Source organism: Prionailurus viverrinus, chromosome B2 (genome assembly GCF_022837055.1).
Source record: "Prionailurus viverrinus isolate Anna chromosome B2, UM_Priviv_1.0, whole genome shotgun sequence".
In the NCBI taxonomy this organism is placed as follows: Eukaryota; Metazoa; Chordata; class Mammalia; order Carnivora; family Felidae; genus Prionailurus; species Prionailurus viverrinus.
Genome location: NC_062565.1, coordinates 122,947,610 through 122,969,400, shown reverse-complemented (window position 1 = coordinate 122,969,400; position 21,791 = coordinate 122,947,610). Strand labels below are relative to the sequence as shown.

Here is a 21,791-nt window from a genome sequence, read left to right as displayed (position 1 = left end):
TTGTTTTAGAGTGAAAGGGAGTTAATATGCCAAAAGATGAACACTTGTGGTTCGGGGGGTGGGGGTATCTGTGATATTTTATTCCTCTTTATTTATTTTTAATTTTTTAAACTTATTTATTTATTGTGAGAGAGCCAGAGACAGCATGAGTTGGGGAGGAGTAGAGAGAGGGAGAAAGAGAATCCCAAGCAGGCTCTGCACCATCAGCACAGAGCCTGACGCGGGGCTCAAGCTCATGAAATCATGAGATCATGGCCTGACCAAGAGTCAGATGCTTAACCAACTGAGCCACCCAGGTGCTCCTATTTTCTTCCTCTTTAAATGTTGCATTCTTCCTACATTTTCCAAATGATCCTGTATTAAGTTGATCATGGGAAAAACACAAGGAAAATATTTAAGTGCATTCTATGATCTTACTTTAATAATGTTAATCTCATGTTCAGTTGATCTTTCAGTCCAAATGTCTCCCAGTCATTTGTCACCTTAATAATAGAGTCTTTCCCAGAAAGCCAATATTTTACACTCTTATAAATGAAGAATTCATAATACCAAATATCTACTCCAGTCTCAAAATCCTAGAATAGGGCTGTCCAAGACACCATGACAGAAACGGAGAACCATTAAAAGTAGTCACAATATGTCTGGCCTCTTCTTCATTCTATGCACACTCTGGGTCTGAATGAAGACAAGAGATGTAAGGGATGAAACTGAAAGCTCATGAACAAGAACATGAAAGATACCATCTTACATAAATGGCTAGTCCTAGAATACAGAGCAAGATCATTCCAATCTTGGCTCATTCATTCATTCATTCATTAAATCAAATATTTATTTTGTATCTTCTGGGTACCAGGCAGTATGCTAGGTGCAGAGTGTAAAGTAGAAAATAAAACTGACATGACCCTTTCTTAAATGGAGATAATATTTTAAACAAATAAATGTGCATATAAACATATATTTATAAATTCTTATTACAGGAATGACTTACATTGCTTAAATGCTCACCAGGAACCAGGTACTATGTCAATGGCTTTCAATAAATGATCTCATGTATTCTTCCCAATTTTCCTCTGGGGTAGGTGTTATAGATAAGAAAACTGAAGCTTAGGTGGTGAAGTATTTTGCCCACAGTCCCACCAGGGGAGAGGGTTTGAATGTAGGCTATTTGATTTCCAAACCAGTGCTGTGACAGAGAAGAGTATGGTGCTATGAGAGAGGAGGGAAGATAACGGGGTGTCAAGGAAAGCTCTGTGGAGGAAATGGCATCAGGTGAGGACTGAAGCATGAAAGGGTGTTAGGGAGCTAGCTATCTGGTTGAAAATGTGTACTCACGCAGCATTCAAAGTGTTTCTGACCTCAATTTCACCCAAATCAATTATTTCTAAATAACTTATTTGCTTTATAATACAGCTCTGAGATTGATTAAGCGTAATGAATTTGGAATAATGAGTCAAGAGGTCTTAGCTTTGGAGTGTTCTTTTATTCCTCTTGTTGCTTTGCTTTAAAATAGTGTAGTCTAAAGGGACAGATGCCTTCCCGTAGCCCAAGCAGCCACATCCTCACTGACTGGTGCTATGGCAAAGTGCCATCACAGGCCTCTTACATTCATAACATATTCTTTCAATTTAGTCCTCTGTACCCAACCCAGCACGTCCAACTCTATCTTGTAGGACCTAATAAATATTTGGAGAACAGGATGGGGAAAGAGGATGGGGGTTGTGGGTGATAATGACCTGGAGGAAAAACAAAACCTGTTAAATATTCATATCTGTTGAGTATGCTGATACCAAAGAATTTAAGACTGTCTTTATAGAACCCTATTTTTAAAAGTGAACTGATGCATAGTTGAAGAAACATATAAACAAACATTGACTAGAAAAGAATCTGCAATCTTTCATAAGCAGTCTCCCTAAGTGAAAACATACTATTCATCATGGACCACTGAGGTCCATCACAAATAGGCAAATGTTAATAATCAAATATTGTACTTTTAAATGCAAAGGGTCTACTGTATACACCATATAAAGCAGGTGTATCCTGCCTATTTCCCCACTAAATACTATTTTGTAAGCATTTTCCTGTCACTAAATAGTAGTCTAAAATTTCCATTGTGTGGGTTTATAATGTACTTCCCATCTATTTTATTATTGTACATAATGATTGATTCCTAGTTTTCATTTATAAATAAAAACTTAAAAGGGTCTTGTGGATAAGTCTTGGTATAGTTTTTTTAAATAGTTTCTTTGGGCTAGATTCATAGTAAGTCAAAATATATGACCTTTTTAAAGCTTGCTTTTCAGAAATGATGTACCAATCTCAACTTCTATCTGCAATGTGAGAAATACTCATGTAACTATAATCTTGCCTGAATTAAGTATCATACATATTTCTTACATTGACAGAGAAAAAAAGCATTTTGTATGCATATTTTATTTACTAGTGAGCTTACATCCTATTTATTGGCTTTTGTGTTTCTAATCTGAATTGTCTATATTTTTTAGATATTTGCCTTTTTTAATTTATAAAACTCTTGCTATGTAAAGTTAACCATTTGCCTCATATTTTTTGCCTTTTGTATTATCTTGTTTGTTTCACTGAAGTCATTCAAGAATTTTGGAATTTATTTGGGTGTGCAATATAAGTTGAGAGCCTAATTTCATTTTTTTCTAAAAGGCAATTTCCTAGCATCATTTATAGAATAATCTTACCTCTTCTCATTGGTAAATGATGTGGCCTCTACATAGTCAGTAGATTTCAAGATATAGTACAAATATGTAGTTATCAAAACTGTATGGTATTGGCACAGAAATAGACACATGGATCAATAAAACAGAATAGTGTCCCAGAAATAACCCTATGCTTATATGGTCAATTAATCTTAGACTTGGAGAGAAGAATCGACAGTGGAGAAAAGATAGCCTTTAGTCTTTTTAAAAAATGGTGCTGCAAAAACTATACAGTTTTGGAAGATCATATGTTTCTAGAAATTTATCCATTTTGTGTTTACTGCCCTCTTAGAACCGTTTTTGCTGTGTCCCAAAGATTTTGGACTGTTGTGTTTTCATTTTCATTTGTCTCCATGTATTTTTGTTATTTCTTCTTTGATTTCTTTATTGATTCATTAGTTGTATGATATCATGTTGTTTATTCTCCATATGTTTGTGGGGTTTTTTTCCAGTTTTTTTCTTATGATTTATTTCTAGTTTCGTACCATTGTGATCGGAAAAGATGCATGGTATGATTTCAATCTTCTTAAATTTATTGAGACTCATTTTAGGTCCTAATATGTGATCTATTCTGGAGAATGTTCCATGTGTACTTGAAAAGAATGTGTATTCTTTCTGTTGTTTTGGATGGAATGTTCTGTATATATCTGTTATGTTCATCTGGTCCAGTATGTCATTCAAAGGCAATGTTTCCCTGTTGATTTTCTGTCTGTATTATCTATCCATTGATATAAGTAGAGTGTTAAAGTTCCCTACTATTATTTTATTGCCATAACTTTCTCTCTTTATGTCCATTAATATTTGCTTTATGTATTTAGGTGATCCAGTATTGTGTGCATAGATATTTATAATTGTTGTATCCTCTTGTTGGATTGATCCCTTTATCATTATGTAATGTTTTCTTTGTCTCCTGTTAGTCTTTGTTTTAAAGTCTGTTTTGTCTGATATAAGTCTTGCTTTTTTTTCACTTCCATTTGCATGGCGGATGTTTTTCCATCCCTTCACTTTCAGTGCATATGTGTCTTTAGATCTGAAGTAAGTCTTTTTCAGGCAGCATATAGATGGGTCTTCTTGGTGTGTGTGTGTGTGTGTGTGTGTGTGTGTGTGTGTGTGTTTTATCCATTCTGCCACCCTATCTCTTTTAATTGGATCATTTAGGCCATTTACATTTAAAGTAATTATAGATAAGTATGTACTTATTGCTATTCTTTTAATTTGTTTTCTGGTTGTCTTATAGTTCTTCTTTGTTCTTATTCTCTTGCTCTCTTTCTTTGTGATCGAGGAGTATCTATAGTGTTATGTTTGGCTTTCTTTCTCTTTATTTTCTATGTATCTATCATAGGTTTTGGGTTTCCGGTTACCATGAGGTTCATATATAACATCCTAAGTAAATAGCAGTCTACATTAATTTGATGATCATTTAAATTCAAACACATTCTAAAACAGAAAACAGAAAAAGAAAAAAAAACCTTTCTTTTTCTTTTTCCCATTCTCTTCCCTTTTTACTGCCTTACTCACATTTGGTGTATATGTTCTTATATTTTACGTTTTTATTCATAATTTTCTTATATCTATGGCCATTTATTTTCCACTTAAAGAAGTCCCTTTAACATTTCTCATAAGTCTAGTTTAGTGGTGATAAACTCCTTTATCTTGCTTGTCTGGGAAACTCTTTATCTCTCCTTCAATCTGATTAATAACCTTGCCAGGTAGAGTATTCTTACCTGTAGGTTTTTTTCCATTCAGCACTTAGAATATGTCATGCCAATCCTTTCTGGTGTGCAAAATTCTGCTGAAAAATCAGCTGATAATCTTATAGGTTTTCTCTTGTAAGTAACCTTTTGTTTCTCTCTTGCTGCTTTTAGGATTCTTTCCTGATCTTTAACTTTTGACATTTTAATTATTATGTGCTGTGGTGTGGGCCTCCTTGTGTTTGCATTGTTTGGAACTTTCTGTGCTTCTTGGACTTGGATTTCTATTTACTTCCCTAGGTTACGGAAGTTTTCAGTTATTATTTCTTCAAACAAGTTTTCTACACCTTTCTTTCCCCTCCTATTATTTGGATAGATAGATAGATAGACAGATGATAGATAGAAACTATGTGCTGCTCATTACACCATATTCTTAGGAAACTGCCACAACTCCTGTTATTTAGATAATCATGCTTGGTATCTGTGATTCTTGCCTCAAAGCAACAGAATTGGGTGGTGGGCAGTAACCCTGATTATGGCTGGATACGATGAGCTGAGCCAGTCAGATCCCTTCTTTGGAAAGATGAACAAAAACACTGCTCAGACACTGACTGGAAATCAGACAGAAGCTGAAGGAATACTGTGTGATGAATGATGGTGACGAGGGGTGGTCAATGAAGCCATATCCGTAAGACAAGTTATGTGAAAGCAGAAGCTCGGTGGCAGCAGAGGAAACTGGCTGATAGGCTCATAGAGAGGAGCAGCGATATTAGCAGAAAAATGACACAGCCTGAGAATGAATATTCGGCCCCAGTGCTTGGGCAGATGTATTTAACAGAAAGTCCAAATTTTTGTGACATATTATTGGTTCCGCCTTCTTAAACCAAACGGAAGGTTACTGGAGGGATTGTGGGAGGGGGGATGGGCTAAATGGGTAAGGGGCATTATGGAATCTACTCCTGAAATCATTGTTGCACTATATGCTAACTAACTTAGATGTAAATTAAAAAAAAAAAAAAAACAATAATAGACACTTCTCTAAAGAAGACATCCAGATGGCCAACAGGAACATGAAAAGATGCTCAATGTCACTCCTCATCAGGGAAATACAAATCAAAACCACACTGAGATATCACCTCACGCCAGTCAGAGTGGCTAAAATCAACAAATCAGGAGACTATAGATGCTGGAGAGGATGTGGAGAAATGGGAACCCTCTTGCACTATTGGTGGGAATGCAAACTGGTGCAGTCACTCTGGAAAACTGTGGAGGTTCCTCAAAAATTTAAAAATAGATCTACCCTATGACCCAGCAATAGCACTGCTAGGAATTTACCCAAGGGATACAGGAGTACTGATGCATAGGGGCACTTGTACCCCAATGTTCATAGCAGCACTTTCAACAATAGCCAAATTATGGAAAGAGCCTAAATGTCCATCAACTGATGAATGGCTAAAGAAATTGTGGTTTATATACACAATGGAATATTACTTGGAAATGAGAAAGAATGAAATATGGCCTTTTGTAGCAATGTGGATGGAACCGGAGAGTGTTATGCTAAGTGAAATAAGTCAGGAAGAGAAAAAGAGATATCATATGTTTTCACTCATATGTGGATCTTGAGAAACAACAGAAGACCATGGGGGAGGGGAAGGAAAAAAAAAGTTAGAGAGGGAGGGAGCCAAACCATAAGAGACTCTTAAAAACTGAGAATAAACTGAGGGTTGATGGGGGGTAGGAGGGAGGGGAAAGTGGGTGATGGGTATTGAGGAGGGCACCTGTTGGGATGAGCACTGGGTGTTATATGGAAACCAATTTGACAATAAATTTCATATTAAAAAATAAAAAAACAATAATAATAAAAGACAAAGAAAAAAAAGGAAGCGACAATGAAACAAACAAACAAACAAAACCTAAATAGAACAAAGATCTCAATAACCTCTGAGAATAAATTAGGCACACTTCATATTTTCCTAGTGCATGTGATTAGTTATATATGTCAAAGTTATTCTCTTGAAGTTTGAGTGTAATCAGTGGCAATAATATTGATAACAGATAATACTTTTATCCCATTATACACCAAGCACTGCTCTATGTACTTCACATGGATGAAATCTTTTAGAGTTACAAGTAGTATCCCTAGAGGATAGATATCTTATTTTGAGAGTAAACTGAACATGGGAAGGCTAAATTACTTGCCCTGAGGCACATCATCAATAAAGGGCAATGCTGAGATTTGAACTCAGTCTGGAACTAGACTCCATGCTCCCAAACTCTGTATCACAAAATTGTCTGCAACCAGAGTCTTTTCTGGAAGAATGATATTTCTTTGGTAAATCCTTTCCCATGCTACCATTCTGGTTCCTGCTTCTTGGTTAAATTTGGGTATTTTGTACTGATTCACAAATCTCCTCACTGGCCTTAAATTTTCAAAGGTGGTAACAGAACTTAACATTGTATTCTAACCTTTTAAATCTTCTATACTTTTAAATCTCTTTTTTCCTTTCTAATTCTCATTCTGTATATATGGATTTATGTTTTTATTATAATTTTGAGAGGACTATTTCATCATTTTCCCAGTTTTTAACACTATGAATTCTAATGCTTTACTCTGTAATTTATTAAATTCCACTTTGTATTTATTTTTTCCTTCTTCCTTTCTTTTTTGCTGACATTTTCTTGAAATTCCTGAATAAAATGTTTAGTTCATTTATATTAATTCTGTATAGCTTACTAATAAAATTACTTAAGCTTATAAATTTTCCAAATTACAACTTGGCTTTATTCTATAAGTTTTAGTGTTCTCCAATATATTTCCTAAAACCAAGTATAGATTTTCTTTTATTTTTGAAATAATGGTTATTTAGTTTTGGTTTTCTTTAAGTTGATTAGACAAACTTCTTTATTTAAACGTTTGTTATTAATTTCTAGATTTATTGTTTGTTAGATAGAAAATATATGTGTATTTTTTTTACTTTGGGAATTTACTTTTTTCTTTTTTAATTTTGACCTGTTTTTTAAGTCTCTTTTTTGTTTGTGATGTTAATGGTATTAATACTCTGTATGCCTTGGGGAAATAATATACCATGTAAACTTATTAATTATATTATTCAAATGATGTTATTATTCTTCTATTGAATCTGTCAAAAGCTGAAATAGATATGTTATAAATCTTCTGAACAGTTTTGTTTCTCTCAATTTCCATTTGTTTGTCTAGTAATCTGATGCTAAGTTACAGTTCATAATTTATATTATTCTGAGTCATAACTTTTTTTTAACTTGTTTTATTTTTTATACTTTAAAATTTATACCCAAAATAGTTAGCATATAGTGCAACAATGATTTCAGGAGTAGATTCCTTAGGCTCCTTACCCATTTAGCCCATCCCCCCTCCCACAACCCCTCCCATAACCCTAGTTTGTTCTCCATATTTATGAGTCTCTTCTGTTTTGTCCCCCGCCCTGTTTTTATATTATTTTTGCTTCCCTTCCCCTATGTTCATCTGTTTTGTCTCTTAAAGTCCTCATCTGAGTCATAACTTTTGATATGATAAAATTACTCTATCTCATTTTAGTGCTGTTTGCTTTAATTTTATTTTGTCTAAAATTCATATTGCTACCACTGCTTCCTGTTGATATTTCCCAGATAAACATCTCTTGAGCCTTTAAATTTAGTCAGTTAGGGATTTAAAGTGGAAAGCCAGTTTAGGACAGCAATCATATCAAGAGTGCTAACGTTCCATGACCTACTTTCACATTCTGGCTCTGAAGTGAAATAAAAATAATGTGTTCGGGGTAAAAGTCTTATTAAATAAAATACTAAAGGGAACTTCCTTAGCTTGATAAAATTTATTTTGAAATGTACTTAAAATTGAATGTTACTGGTATTCCTTTTAAAATAAGAATGAGACAAGGATATCATCTATTAGGAATTGAATTGTACCCTTCTGCCCCCCTGCCAAGCTCATATACTGAAGTTCTAATCCCCAGTACCTCAGAATATGACCCTATTTAGTGATAGGGTCTTCACAGAAGTAATCAAGTTAAAATGAGCCCATTAGGGTAGATGCTAATCCAGTATGATTGGTATGCTTATAAAAAGGGGAAATTTGGAGACAGACATGTATACAAGGGAGAAAGCGAACATGAAACAGCCATGTACAAGCCCAGGAGAGAAGCCTGAAACAGATCCTTGGCTCACAACCAATCCAACCAGTGCCTTGATTTCAGACTTCTAACATCCAGAAATGGAAGATAATAAGTTTCTGTTCTTTAAGCCACCCAGTTTGTGGTACTTTGTTATGTTGGCCCCAGCAAACTAATGCATCCTTTATCATTGCTTCAATTAAAAGTTTAACTGGAGGTACTAGTTATACCAGTAGAAACAAAAAATGAAGTAAAATGTATAGACTGTGAAGAAACATAACTTTCAGTTTTTACAGAAAGTATAATTATAGAAAACCCAAGAAGGTTTTCAGAATTATCAAAAGAATTACCAGAATTAATACAATTAGTTAGAGAGTTCAGTAGGTGGCTCAATATAAATCAATATAAAAATCCATTACATCAATAAAAATCAGTAACAACAACAGAAAATGAAATGTTATAGACAATAATATCATTTACCCTAATGAACTGTAAAGTACTTTGGAACCTACAAAATATAAGCATGATCTTGACATAAGCAGTTCTAAAACTTTTTTGAAAGTCTTTAAGAAGACAAATAGATGTCATTCTGATAATTAAATAAAATAGTCCACATAAAAGATTTAGAGAGGATGCAGACCTGAGTGGGCACTCTGCAGGTCATAGCTATTATGTTTATTGCATGATGAATGTTGTGATGTCAATTAAATATTTAAAGTCCTCTTGTTTTAGGTATGTTTCTTGTAAGCAGCAAATAGTTGCTATCCCTTTGCTTTTTGGTTTTACCAAATTTGTGAACCACCTTTCCAGACTTATCTATCATTTAATGCCAAACCATAGATAAATGGTATTTGTTCTATCCCATTAACATTTATATAAGGCTATAAAATAATACTTTCTAATGTTTAAAAATACATATAAATATAACAGTAAAAAATAGGAACAAATTGAGGTTAGTGGTAGTATTGCATATAGAGAAGGAAACACAAGCACAGAGCACTACCCAGGGGATTCAACTGAATGTGTAGTTTCATTTTTTAAGCTGACGATGGATATCTGGGTATTCATTATTTTATCCTGTTTTGATGTTTTATAAATCTAGTGAATGTAATAATAAATTAATTGTAAAGAGGTCTGATAACAGTTTATGTGAAACAAACAAACAAACAAACAAGCAAACAAAAAGGCTGGGGAATTCCCTTTAATGATAACTCAGTATGAGTCATCAGCACGATGTAGTTTTACAAAATTAAGACTATCTTGGGCAGCGCTAAGCCAAAGACTGTCTCAGTTGAGGATGATACTAGGGACTGTCTATTATTTACAGATTCTCATTTATTTCCTTCTGCTAGAATGAAAGCTTACAAGTGCAAAAATCTTTGTCTATTTCTTCTTAGATGTATCTAAAGTTGTTATGTTGCTGCTTGTTACTTATTAGGTCAAAGATATTTGTTAAATGATGAATGATTTTTTGCACGTATATATAATACATATCTATTTTTGTTGGATTTGATTTGCAAATATTTCATTTAGAATTTCTCTCTTTCATAGATCTTACTATTTCTTTCTCATACTAATTTCAAGTGTTGGTAGCCTTTTTCCTCTTTCCCTTCTCTGGAATAATTTATGTAAGATTGGAATTACATGTCCCTTGAACATGTGGTAGATGTTGCCTGTGTAATTATCTGGGATATGTGTTTTGCAATGGGGAGGATTATAACAGCAGCTATTAAAAATATTCCCTAAATTTCAATTGTTTCCTACAGAGGTCTCTTTATCATTCACCACTAGCGTAAAGCAGGTGGATGTTGGTCTAGCACCTTTCCTGGATAGCAACCTTCCAGTTTTTTCTATTGCATGGCTCCACCATCTAAAATCTCTTTACCTTCAGTTTCAAGTGAAAGCAAGCCAGAGACCCTAAAAAAATATTGTGAAGGACAGTCTTGTAAGTGATATACTAATTTTTGTCCTTATTCCACTGGCTAGCACCAGACTTGCGACTTCAACCTAACTGGTGCCTAACTGGAAGGCAGATGTTATTTCTAGGGAAAGAAAATAGCCTAGTGAGCATCTGGCAAATCTCTGCCACCTGAGTGATTTCAGTTTTTGTATTAAGTATAATTCTATTTAGGTCTTCTATTTATTCTTGTGTCAATTTTGCAACTGTATCTTTGTAGGGACTTTTTTCTAATTCTTAAAATAAATTGTCATAAGGTTGTATCATATTTGAAAGGGTGAATTTTTACTGTTTCTGCAGTTACATTGCACTTTTTATTTTTAATATTTTTTGTGCCTTTTATTTCTCTTTTTCCTTTGCTCAAATTTATTGTAGCTTTGTCTATCTATCCGCATTTTTTTATGAGATTTTTTTTAATGTTTATTTATTTCCGAGACAGAGAGAGACAGCATGAGTGGGGGAGGGGCAGAGAGAGAGGGAGACACAGAATCTGAAGCAGGCTCCAGGCTCTGAGCTGTCAGCACAGAGCCTGATGGGGGGCTCGAACTCACAAACTGTGAGATCATGACCTGAGCCGAAGTCGGAAGCTCAACTGACTGAGCCACCCAGGCGCCCCTCTATCTGCGTTTTGTATAAACAGCTTCGGGGTTGTTTTCCAGTCCTTTGTAACATACTGAATTAGTTTCTGTTCTTACATTTGTTAATTCTTCCAGCTTCCCCTGATAATTTCCAGTATTCTTTTTAAAATCTCTTAATTTAAATTTCTTAATTTAAATGTCTATTTCATTAATATTAAACCTTTCTTCCTCTTTAATATTTTGTCTTCTTTTCTAAAATTTTTCATATTTAGTGTATATAACAATGTATAGTTCTAAATGTGTCTTAAATTTCATTATGATCTCTTCTTTAACAATTAATTACAAAGTTTTAAATTTCTTCTTGCTATTGATTACCAAGTTGAATTGTTCAGGTAATTAATCTGTGTAATATAATCTTTTATATTTATTATGATCTATTAATGAAGGCAAATGGTAACAGTTTACTAATGTGGGGTTGATAATAATATGTTTTCCCTTATTTGGGACTATTGGCTTTTCTATACGCTATTAGATCAAGCTTGTTAAGTATGTCATTGAAGTTACTTAATTTTACTGCTTGAATTTTCAGTCATTAAGAAATCTGTTAAAACTTTGTAGTGTGATGGTGAAGTTGTTAATTTTTCTTTGAAATTTGTCAGTGATAACAAGTTGTTAGTGATAGACACTTTCAGTTTGCGTTTATCTGAAAATGTCATAGATGGCCATTCAATTAGGTTTCTGAGCATATTAATATAAACTGACAGTTTTTTCCTTTCAAAATTTGAAAGATATTTTTATACATTTTCTGTATCCCATGATTGTTTGAGAAGTCAGCTCTTGGTCTAATTGTCATTCTTGTATAAATAATCTATCTTGTTTTTCTGACCACTTAATATTTTATTATTGCCTCTGATACTCTGCATATTTATCATAATAGTTCAGTATGATGTGCCTTGGTGCGCGCTTCTTTTAGTTGGTCCTCTTTGAAATTTGTTCTTCTTTCTGAATTGAGGATTAAATTCCAAAATTCCTAAATTCCCACTTTCTGAGCTACTGAGATGTTTATAGCACCAAATTATTTTATTATTCATGTCCCTTAATTTCTCTTTCACGATCTCTATGTTTACATTTCTATCTGGTGTATGTTGGGAAATATATCTAAATTGATCTTATATTTCATTAATTCTCCAACTATGGTTGGAGAATTAACCTCCTCAGTGGAAAATTAATTTCAATATATGCTTTTTAATTTCTGGAAGTTCCATTTGATTCTTACATGTGTCAGTCTTTTTTATAATACCATTTTCCTTACTAATGTTATTAAATCCCTCTACCATTTACTTAAATATTTTAAACACATTTACATTTTAGACATACTAAATACAATATCCAAAGTCTTTGGAATCAACTTTTGCTTGAACAAACAAGCCCAAGGTTGGTTGTTTCTCTGTGTAAGCTTGCCTTTGTGTTGCTAGTTCATGTTTTTCTGGGCTTTATCTGTATGAATGGATCCTGCAGGGTCTAAGTTGTAGGTGCATCTGTTCATCTGCTTAGATTTTCTTTTTCTATCAGAAACTCTGGGGCACTACCAACTAAGTATGCCCTGAAGTCAATTCCTCCATCTGGAATTTCCAAATTACCCTATAAGAACAAGCCTGCTCTTCCCAAATTTTAGAAGGGGATTTTTTACCTATCCATGCTCCATGTGAAGACAAGCAAGTTTCTTTCCCTTCTGCCTTTATTGGTAGTCCAAAACATTTTTGTTTTGTGTTTGTTTTGGCAACCCACCACTTCCCTGACTATGTAGATTTCAAAGGATTTTGGCTTTATGCAGGGATACACTTTACCTTGCACAGGCTTAAAGCCTTGACTATTATCATGTGTGCACTCATTAAAATCCAAGACTCTGGGTTACTGAGACTGGTTTATTTTCCCAGGATAGCTTTACACTGAGTATCAGTTCATTGTTCTAATTTCAAACTTCCCCTTTGCTCTTTGGAAATTTACCTTACTTTCTTGCATGACAAACTGTGTATTTAAAAAGGTATTTATCATATTTTATCCAGCTCTCCAGTATATTGTTGGAAAGTTTCTAGAGTATCTCATTCACCCTATTTCTGGAAATGGAGCCTTCCTAAGATGGGATGTTTATCTTCTGTAATCTCCTATTATATATTCCTAAATATTTTTATGTTTCTTTATCATATTTTGGCTTGTACTATAATTGTGTCTTTAAGCATCTTTACATCTCTATGCGGTGGTTAAGTTTCTTGAAAAGAAAAAATAAAAATCAATGCTTTCCACTTATTTTGCTAGTTTCAACTGTGAGCATGGAGAAGTGAATTTTTACATCTATTTCTGAAAAGTTGACATTTTCAACTCTATCATTCTATTCTTGGGCACTTTAAGCAGAATTGTTCTGTTCTACAATTCAAATGATGCCAGAGTACAGGTGTCCTAAGAAGAAATACTACCAAAGACTAGATCAGGATGTGGAAGAAGGCCAGAGAAGGGAGAGTTCTTCATTATTTCAAAATACTGAACATTTATATGACACAAAAATTTGACCAAGAAAAACAAAGTTTATACTGATAGCATGGAGGCAGGTCAAGTGAAACTCTATTTTATGTATGCCACACAGCCAGGCTACAATCTAATTGCTACTTTGACCATTTGATCATTATTCCATCAATATTTAAATAAACACAAATTTGCATGAAAAACATATATGTAAGTTAATCACACACTGTGCTTATGCTCAGAAGGACTTTTTGCTTTGATGACAGAGCCCTCCCTTCCAATACAACCTATCAGACAATTATTAGCATTTCTTAAGATGAACTACAAAAGGGGCAGGCATTTGTTAAGCAACAAGAGTACTTCAACTGACTGGGACTTAAGCCATTGAGGTAAGCACACATTAGCCAAAATATTTTCCCCTTGTCCATAACCCCAAACTAAACACCCAGCTTGTATGCAATTAGCCTGACTACTTCAAGAATGGAATGAGTGAATCTGAAAGACGCTTCCTTAGCACTCTGCCAGGTTGCCAGAAAAGCACCTTCATTTCCCAAACTAATAAACATAATTGTCCATATCTACTTGTTGCACAGCATGCAGCAGAGAGATAAAAACAGAAGCAATGCAATTCAACATATATGCAGGATGATTCTGGGAATCAAAAGCCTGCTGGAAACCAAAGAGAGCACCTTTCCTTTATGAGCAAACATCATTCATTCATTTCAATGTTCCTGAATTTTTCTATCACCCCTTTGCTTTAATATTTCAGGATATTCATACTTTAAAATGAGTATGCTTCTTGCTGGTATGAAGCTTGATTTATTTCTTATAAGATTTTTTTTTTCACAGCACACTGCCTTTCTATAGAAAACCCACAGTAAGAAATTCTTGGTTTGTGGTCTGTTGCAATACAACACAGATTATATCAAATTTGCAGGTAACTTTACATAACAACATTACATAAGACTTTCACACAGGCCACAAAAATGGAACGAGCTTCTGGGAACCTAAAGGCATTAACCAAATTTTCAAAGCTTACCTAATTTTGGGAAAAGGCTGAGTGGTCATGATCTACAGAAGAATGATAGAACATTGCCAGTGAGCTTTCTCCTCCATGGCGAGGGTATACCTCCTACAGTCACCTGCACTGTTGGGAAAGGACCCAAACCTAGCCAGAATGGGAAGAGGAGTAGAAAGAAAGCAAAGAGAGAGAAGCTTACCACTGGGGCATTTTATTTAATACTAGGTTCCTAAAAACACACAATGTTTCTTCTTGAACATTGTTGGAAATAAATACGGAAGTCTTCTTAACCAAACATGCCAGTACCAAACTTAATACACACAGTCAGGACATTGTACGAAGAAGCAGAATATTATATTTATGCTGTTCTGAAAGGTTTGCAAGCTCCAGAGTTAGGCAGAATCTCAGCTCTGCCTCTTACTTACTGTAAGATCTTAGGCAAGCTGCAGACCTGTTCTGCTATTGAACTTCTAGTTTGTAAAATGGGGATAATGACTCCTAGAAGTGTTAGTATGCAGATAGAAAAAGGTTCATGTCAATATCTGACACATAGCACACACAAAATAATTGATAGACTTTATCGCTATTTCAGATATCAACTGTTAATAAATTACTGAAAGTTCCAATTTTTTTCCTGACATTTGAGCCATTATCTCTATCATACAAGGGCTCTTGGACACTTGGAGTGTTTAGAAAAGCAAGCCAGATTCCCAAAGTCCTTCTTAGAGATTTTGAGTTAGTGGTCTGGGGTAGACCTGGACCTTCTGCTAAGCTACATAGTTGTTCCTACTGATTAGCTAAGTTTGGGATAACACCCGGATAATGAATTCATGTAAAGTCCAAATTTTGGTTTTTGGACAAAGACAGAATTCTAGCAAGTGATCTGGGGTTATAGGTTAGAGTTCAACCTTGATTAATTCAATGAGAAGGTAATTATAATAAATATAAGTGATAAATATAAAGTGACTTAATTCCTCTCAAAGTGCTCATTTCTAATTAAGTCCCTTTTCATTAATATATATAATCATCTTTGTTGTGATGGCCTGAAGAATAGCACACATGCCTCACACTTTTTTCATGGAAGCTATACTCATCTTTTGATATTTCTAGGAGAATGTCATGTCTCAAGCCCATCATGGGTACTGTATTACTAGTGCCTTGCATGATTTTCATGCACAATTATTACAGATGAGAAGATGAATTTTAAAACATTATCAGCTGTTATTAGCACTCCTGGACATGCTATACTAGGGATCATGTCAGATTCAGGTCTCTGTTTATATTCTCTTCTCTTTTTCTACTTTCAAACCTTCTTAATCACCCTTTGGTTAAAACGCTTCTTCAATTCTATCTCCTGGCTTTCCCAATTGTTATTTCCTTTTAAAAGAGTCCCATCTTTGGTCACAAGTTTACAATTTGTGAACTTTTTTTTATTCTGAATATCTCAAAGTGCTCTGCAGGCATTTTATATAGAGTTATAAATATAGATATAGATATAAATATAGATATAGATATATAGATAGATATAATTTAAATGTATCAAATGATAGAGCAATAGGAGTGGGGTCAGGGCATCATCCCAGGTCACCAGTTCCAAGATTGGACATAAGATCCAAACAGGTCATATTTATAAAAAGTGTAAAATTTTAAAACTTACAGTAAATGTCAAGTAATTACAATGGACAAGTTTGTTAAATCCATTAAAGAGAAAAAAGTTTATTTTAAACATCTAGTTTCATCAAATTCTTAAAATGTGAAGGAGCATTTTTAGGTCCAAATATTTATGTTTCTGATTCCTGGTCTTTTTCCAATAAAAAATTGTTTTGGAAAATTTGAGTAAAATCTATTTAGCAGCTTTCAAGTATACAGTGAGCCAAAACAAAAAGTGAACAGGGGATGCAAAGGATGATTCAAAGCATATTTTAAAAAAAAAATTTTTTTAATGTTTATTTTTGACAGACAGAGCATGAGTGGGGGAGGGGCAGAGAACGAGGGAGACACAGAATCCGAAGCAGGTTCCAAGCTCTGAGCTGTCAGCACAAAGCTCAATGCGGGGCTCAAACTCGCTAACCGCGAGATCATGACCTGAGCCAAAGTCGGATGCCTGACTGAGCCATCCAGGCGCCCCCAAAGCATATTTTTTATTTTTATTTTTTCTAAATGCTTTTATTTATTTTTGAGACAGAGAGAGACAGAGCATGAGCAGAGAAGGGGCAGAGAGAGAGGGAGACACAGAATCAACAGCAGGCTCTAGGCTCTGAGCCATCAGCACAGAGCCCGATGCAGGGCTTGAACTCACAGACTGTGAGATCATGACCTGAGCTGAAGTGGGACACTCAACCGACTGAGCCACCGAAGCGCCCCAAAGCATATTTTTTAAAATGACATTTTGAATGAGATTTTCTCACAGGGAATACCCTTTTTTTCTGAAGAGCAGAGAATTTTCTTTTAAGGTGAGATTTAAAGAGAAAACTCATCTGAAAGCACAATATGTGAAGTAGAATAACAAAGCTGCTCTTATTCCAAGTTAGCATTCAAAAAAATGTAAGTTTTTTACCCAGAAGTGTTAGCAGAAGAGGCCATTTGCTATCAGAAACATATTGTTCTTTGTACAGAATATTAATATGGAGAAACAACACAGATTACTATATCTAGTAGAATTTTTTCAGGAAGATTTATAGCAAAGAAATATTCTAGATTTACACTTAAGGAATTTTCACTAAATACGAACAAAACTTGGATTTACTTCTTGAACAAAGAGTTCAAAGTTTTCAATTTAAAGCGAGACACCCACACAACACACACAACATAAAGTCTACTTGACAATAATATGTAAACATCCAGGGATATGTAAGTGCTTCTTTTGGCTTCTATTCTCATTCACTATAAATGCCATATGATGTGAATTGCATGGGAAGTCCTGCAGGTTTGAGTTCCTTCCAAGTCGATACAATACTATCACGATTGATCAAGGGAACCAAAAGAAACAATTAGCTTTGATTCTTTTTTTTACTTTTATCCTAAGAGAGAACTTTTTAGTAGATTGTAATGCATTACAACTTACAAGAAACAAATTATTTATATATATATTTGTTCATTGGAATTTACTCTTTCCTTTAATCACTCCTGATGCTACCAAATGAAGTATATGGGAAACAGACGTAAGCCACTAGAATCATCATAAAAAGGCTAGAGAAGCTCTCCTACTTCTTTTAAAACTTTTCCCGTCTAAAAGGAATTATATTAAAAACATTACATTAAAATAACGGCTAAAGGGGAGCCTGGGTGGCTCAGTCGGTTGAGCGTCTGATTTCAGCTCAGGTCATAATCTCACACTCCATGAGTTCGAGCCCCACATCAGGCTCTGTGCTGACAGCTCGGAGCCTGGAGCCTGCTTCAGATTCTGTGTCTCCCTCTCTCTCTGCCCCTACCCTGCTCATTCTCTCTCTGTCTCTCTCTGTCTCTCTCAAAAATAAATAATAAAACTTAAAAATTTTTTAAATAATGACTAAAATATATATAGAAAAAGAGAAAATCACCTATGTTTTCAATAGTAACTGAAGATTGGTAACATTTTCTCATATTTGATTTTCTCCCCCCTAACAAATACTGCAGATAAAGTTGAAGTCCTTTTGGATGACTGCCCTTCCCCCTCCCTCTTCCTAGAGTACAGGTAACCACTAGCATGACTTTGATGAGCCACAATATATGGCCCTCTGGGTTTCATGGCTCCAACCTTGGACTTAAATTAGAGCCTTGGGGATTCTGCTTGACACAAATTGTGCAATTTTGAACCCCATGCAAGTGATGTGGGCCAGGCTCTAATCCATGGTGATTCTTCCCCTTCATTGAGTGGGTCTAATTCAGTACCCTGCTCCTTATAACACCCCACCACCAGCTTTACCCTGGTGGTCTCCCCTCTGGTCCTTCACTTTGGCCAGCACACACTCAGTTTCTCCTCGTGAGCAAACACTGAAACCTCAGCACCTATTGTCCTAATTTGGTCCTGGCTTGCCATTAGGCATATAGCTTTAGCCCCCACTCTGATGTACTCTTTTTTCTCTAGCTCCTGGTAATTATACTCTTTATTTCTTAGCAGAATAATTTGTTTCAGACGTTTATAAAAATAACTCTTTATGGTTTTTCGTTTGTTTTTGGAGTGTAACGGGTGGTTTTAATATATCCCCCCCCCACACAGCATTCTGGACTTTAACATCTATATCATCTAAATAATTAAAATAAGTTTAAAAAGAAATAGTCATACTTAACTATAGAGAATAGACTGATGGTTACCAGAGGGGGAGTGGGTGGGGGGTGGGTTAAACAGGTGATGGAGATTAAAGAGTGCACTTGTGATGAACACTGGGGGTTGTATGGAAGTGCTGAATCACTAAATTCTACACCAGAAATAGTATTACGTTGGATGTTAAATATACTGGAATTTAAACAAAAACATTAAAATGACACTAAAAAAAAAAGAAAAATAAATAGGCTTAGAAAGAAACAAAATATCTCAGTTAAAAAATACAACTAATATAGAGAACACCACTAATTATTCACATAAATTTACATGGAACATCTATTATGTGTCAAGGACTTAATAATAAATAAAACAAGCAAAAAAAAAACATCATTTTTCTTTTAGTGGGAAGATATAGATGATAGATGATAGATAGATGATAGATAGATAGAAAGAATGGGTAAAATATGTAGAAAAAATAAAATTGAGAAAGAAATTGGAGGGTGCTGGAGGTTGGAGAGAGCTTTGCAATGTCAAATATGGTGGTTGGGAAAGCTGCAATGAAAACGGAGAAGGGGCAAGCTTGACATTTGACAGAAAACAATTTTAGGCAGAAGAAGCAGCAAATGCAAAAGAAATCAGATAAGAGCTTGTCTGGTATGTTAGACAAATAGTAAGTGGTCAGGGTGGCTGAAGTATAGACACTCAGGGAATAACAGGAGATAAAATCAAAGAGTTTAAGGGGACAGACTCTATCACTTTACACCACTATAAAGACTTTGACATTCACTCTGAGTGAGATGGGAAACCAGTTGAGAATTTGGGGCAAAGAAGACACACATGATTTGACTTATATTTTACTATCATAACTCTGGCTGCTTTTTTCAGAACAGACAATTCGAGGGTAAGTATAGAAGCTGGAGAATGATTATGTGGCTACTATTTCATCTGGGCAAGAGATGCTAAACCACCTGGAAACAGTGAAGGTAGTAAGAAAAAAAAAAAGATTCCAATGTATTTTGAAAATGGGACCAAAAAGATTTGCTGATAGACTAAATGTCAAGTATAAGAAAAAGAGAGATCAGGGGTGTCTGGTTAGCTCAGTTGGTTATGCATCTGATTTTTGGTTTCAGCTCAGGTCATGATTTTGTGGTTCATGAGTTCAAGCCCCACGTCAGGCTCCATACTGATGATGGTGCAGAGCTTGCTTAGGATTCTCTTTCTCGTCTCTCTCTGTCTCTCTCTCAAAATAAGTAAACTTAAATAAGATTAAAAAAAGAGAGATATCAAGGCTAAAATTTTTGATCTAAGTGCCTGAAAAAATGGAGTCAGCATTTTGTACGATAGGGAAGATAGCAACAGGATAAAATTTTATGAAGAAATCAGGAAGTAAGTTTGGAAATGCATTAATTTTAAAATGCCAAGTGGGGATGGTAAGTATGTAGGTGGATAGGAAAGTTGGAGTTTGAGAGAAGGTTTGGTCTGAAAATGAGAGAGAGAAAGTGAGAGAGACAAAGACAGAGAGAGAGAGAAGATAGATAGCATTTCAAATCAGGAGGCTGGATGAAATTACCAAGGCTAATGTAGATCAAAAAAGGAAGCACTATCAAGACTGAGCACTAGGACATCACAGTATTCAGAAGTTAGAGAGATAAGAAGGAACAAGCACAGGAGATGAAGTAGGAGTAGCCAGTGATGTATGAAAAATCCAAAAGAAAGTGGTGTCTGACTCTTAAAAACTGAGAATAAACTGAGGGTTGATGGGGGAGGGGTGGGAGGGAGGGGAAAGTGGGTGATGGGGAATGAGGAGGGCACCTGTTGGGATGAGCACTGGGTGTTGTATGGAAAGCAATTTGACAATAAATTTCATATTCAAAAAAAAGAAAGAAAAAAAGAAAGAAAAAAAGAAAGAAAGAAAGAAAGAAAGAAAGAAAGAAAGAAAGAAAAGAAAGAAGGAAAGAAAGAAAAGAAAGAAAGAAAGAAAGAAAGAAAGAAAGAAAGAAAAGAAAGAAGGAAAGAAAGAAAAGAAAGAAAGAAAAGGAAAGTGGTGTCTGAGAAGCCAAGTAAAAGAAGTGTTTTTTTTTGTTTTTTTTTGTTGTTTTTTTTTTTTTAATTTTTTTTTCCAACGTTTATTTATTTTTGGGACAGAGAGAGACAGAGCATGAACGGGGGAGGGGCAGAGAGAGAGGGAGACACAGAATCGGAAATAGGCTACAGGCTCCGAGCCATCAGCCCAGAGCCCGACACGGGGCTCGAACTCACGGACCGCGAGATCGTGACCTGGCTGAAGTCGGACGCTCAACCGACTGCGCCACCCAGGCGCCCCAAAAGAAGTGTTTTTAAAAGCAGGAAGTAATCAGCCTTGCAAATGTCACTGATAAGTCAAGTAACATGAGAACTGGGACTCTATCATTAGATGTAGCAACATGGTATTCATTACTGACCTTGACAAAAGAAATTTTAGTAAGAGAATAAAGTCAAAAATCTGTTTGGAGAAGTACTAAGTTAGAACAAAGAGCAAGATCCTTGGAGGAGGAGAGATCAAGAAATTGAGTTGCCAACATTTGGGAGGATCATTCAGGTAGATGATGAAAATGAGCCTGGGGCTACCTCATGAAAAAAGAATGGATGACTGTCACAAGGTTTGAGCAGTGCATGGCACAGGCTGCTAATATTCACAGCTAGGGACTTGGAAGAGGAAGCTAAAAGAATAAACTAGAATAGAGCTTCCATGCAGCTTTGTGCATTGATGAAAATGTCCTATATCTGTGCTATATCATTACCACTAGCCACAAGTGGCTACTGAGCACTTAAATATGGCTAGTAGAACTGAGGAACTGAATTTTTAATATCATTTAACTTTAATAAATTTAAATCTAAATGACCACATGTGACTAGTGGCTACCATATTGG

General features: G+C 35.1%; 1 protein-coding gene across 2 annotated transcripts in view; it reads right to left on the bottom strand.

The window, feature by feature from the left end:
• Positions 1-21,791, bottom strand: part of PDE7B (phosphodiesterase 7B) — a 584,077-nt gene that overhangs the window by 418,016 nt on the left and 144,270 nt on the right. Inside the window, exon 1 of one of the 2 annotated variants that reach the window (XM_047860045.1) lies at positions 8,037-8,047. The exons of the other annotated variant lie outside the window; for it this stretch is intronic. The gene's annotated coding sequence lies outside the window, so the exon portion shown is untranslated. Of the gene's footprint in view, positions 1-8,036; positions 8,048-21,791 lie in introns of those variants that run through there. 2 annotated transcript variants of the gene reach the window in all.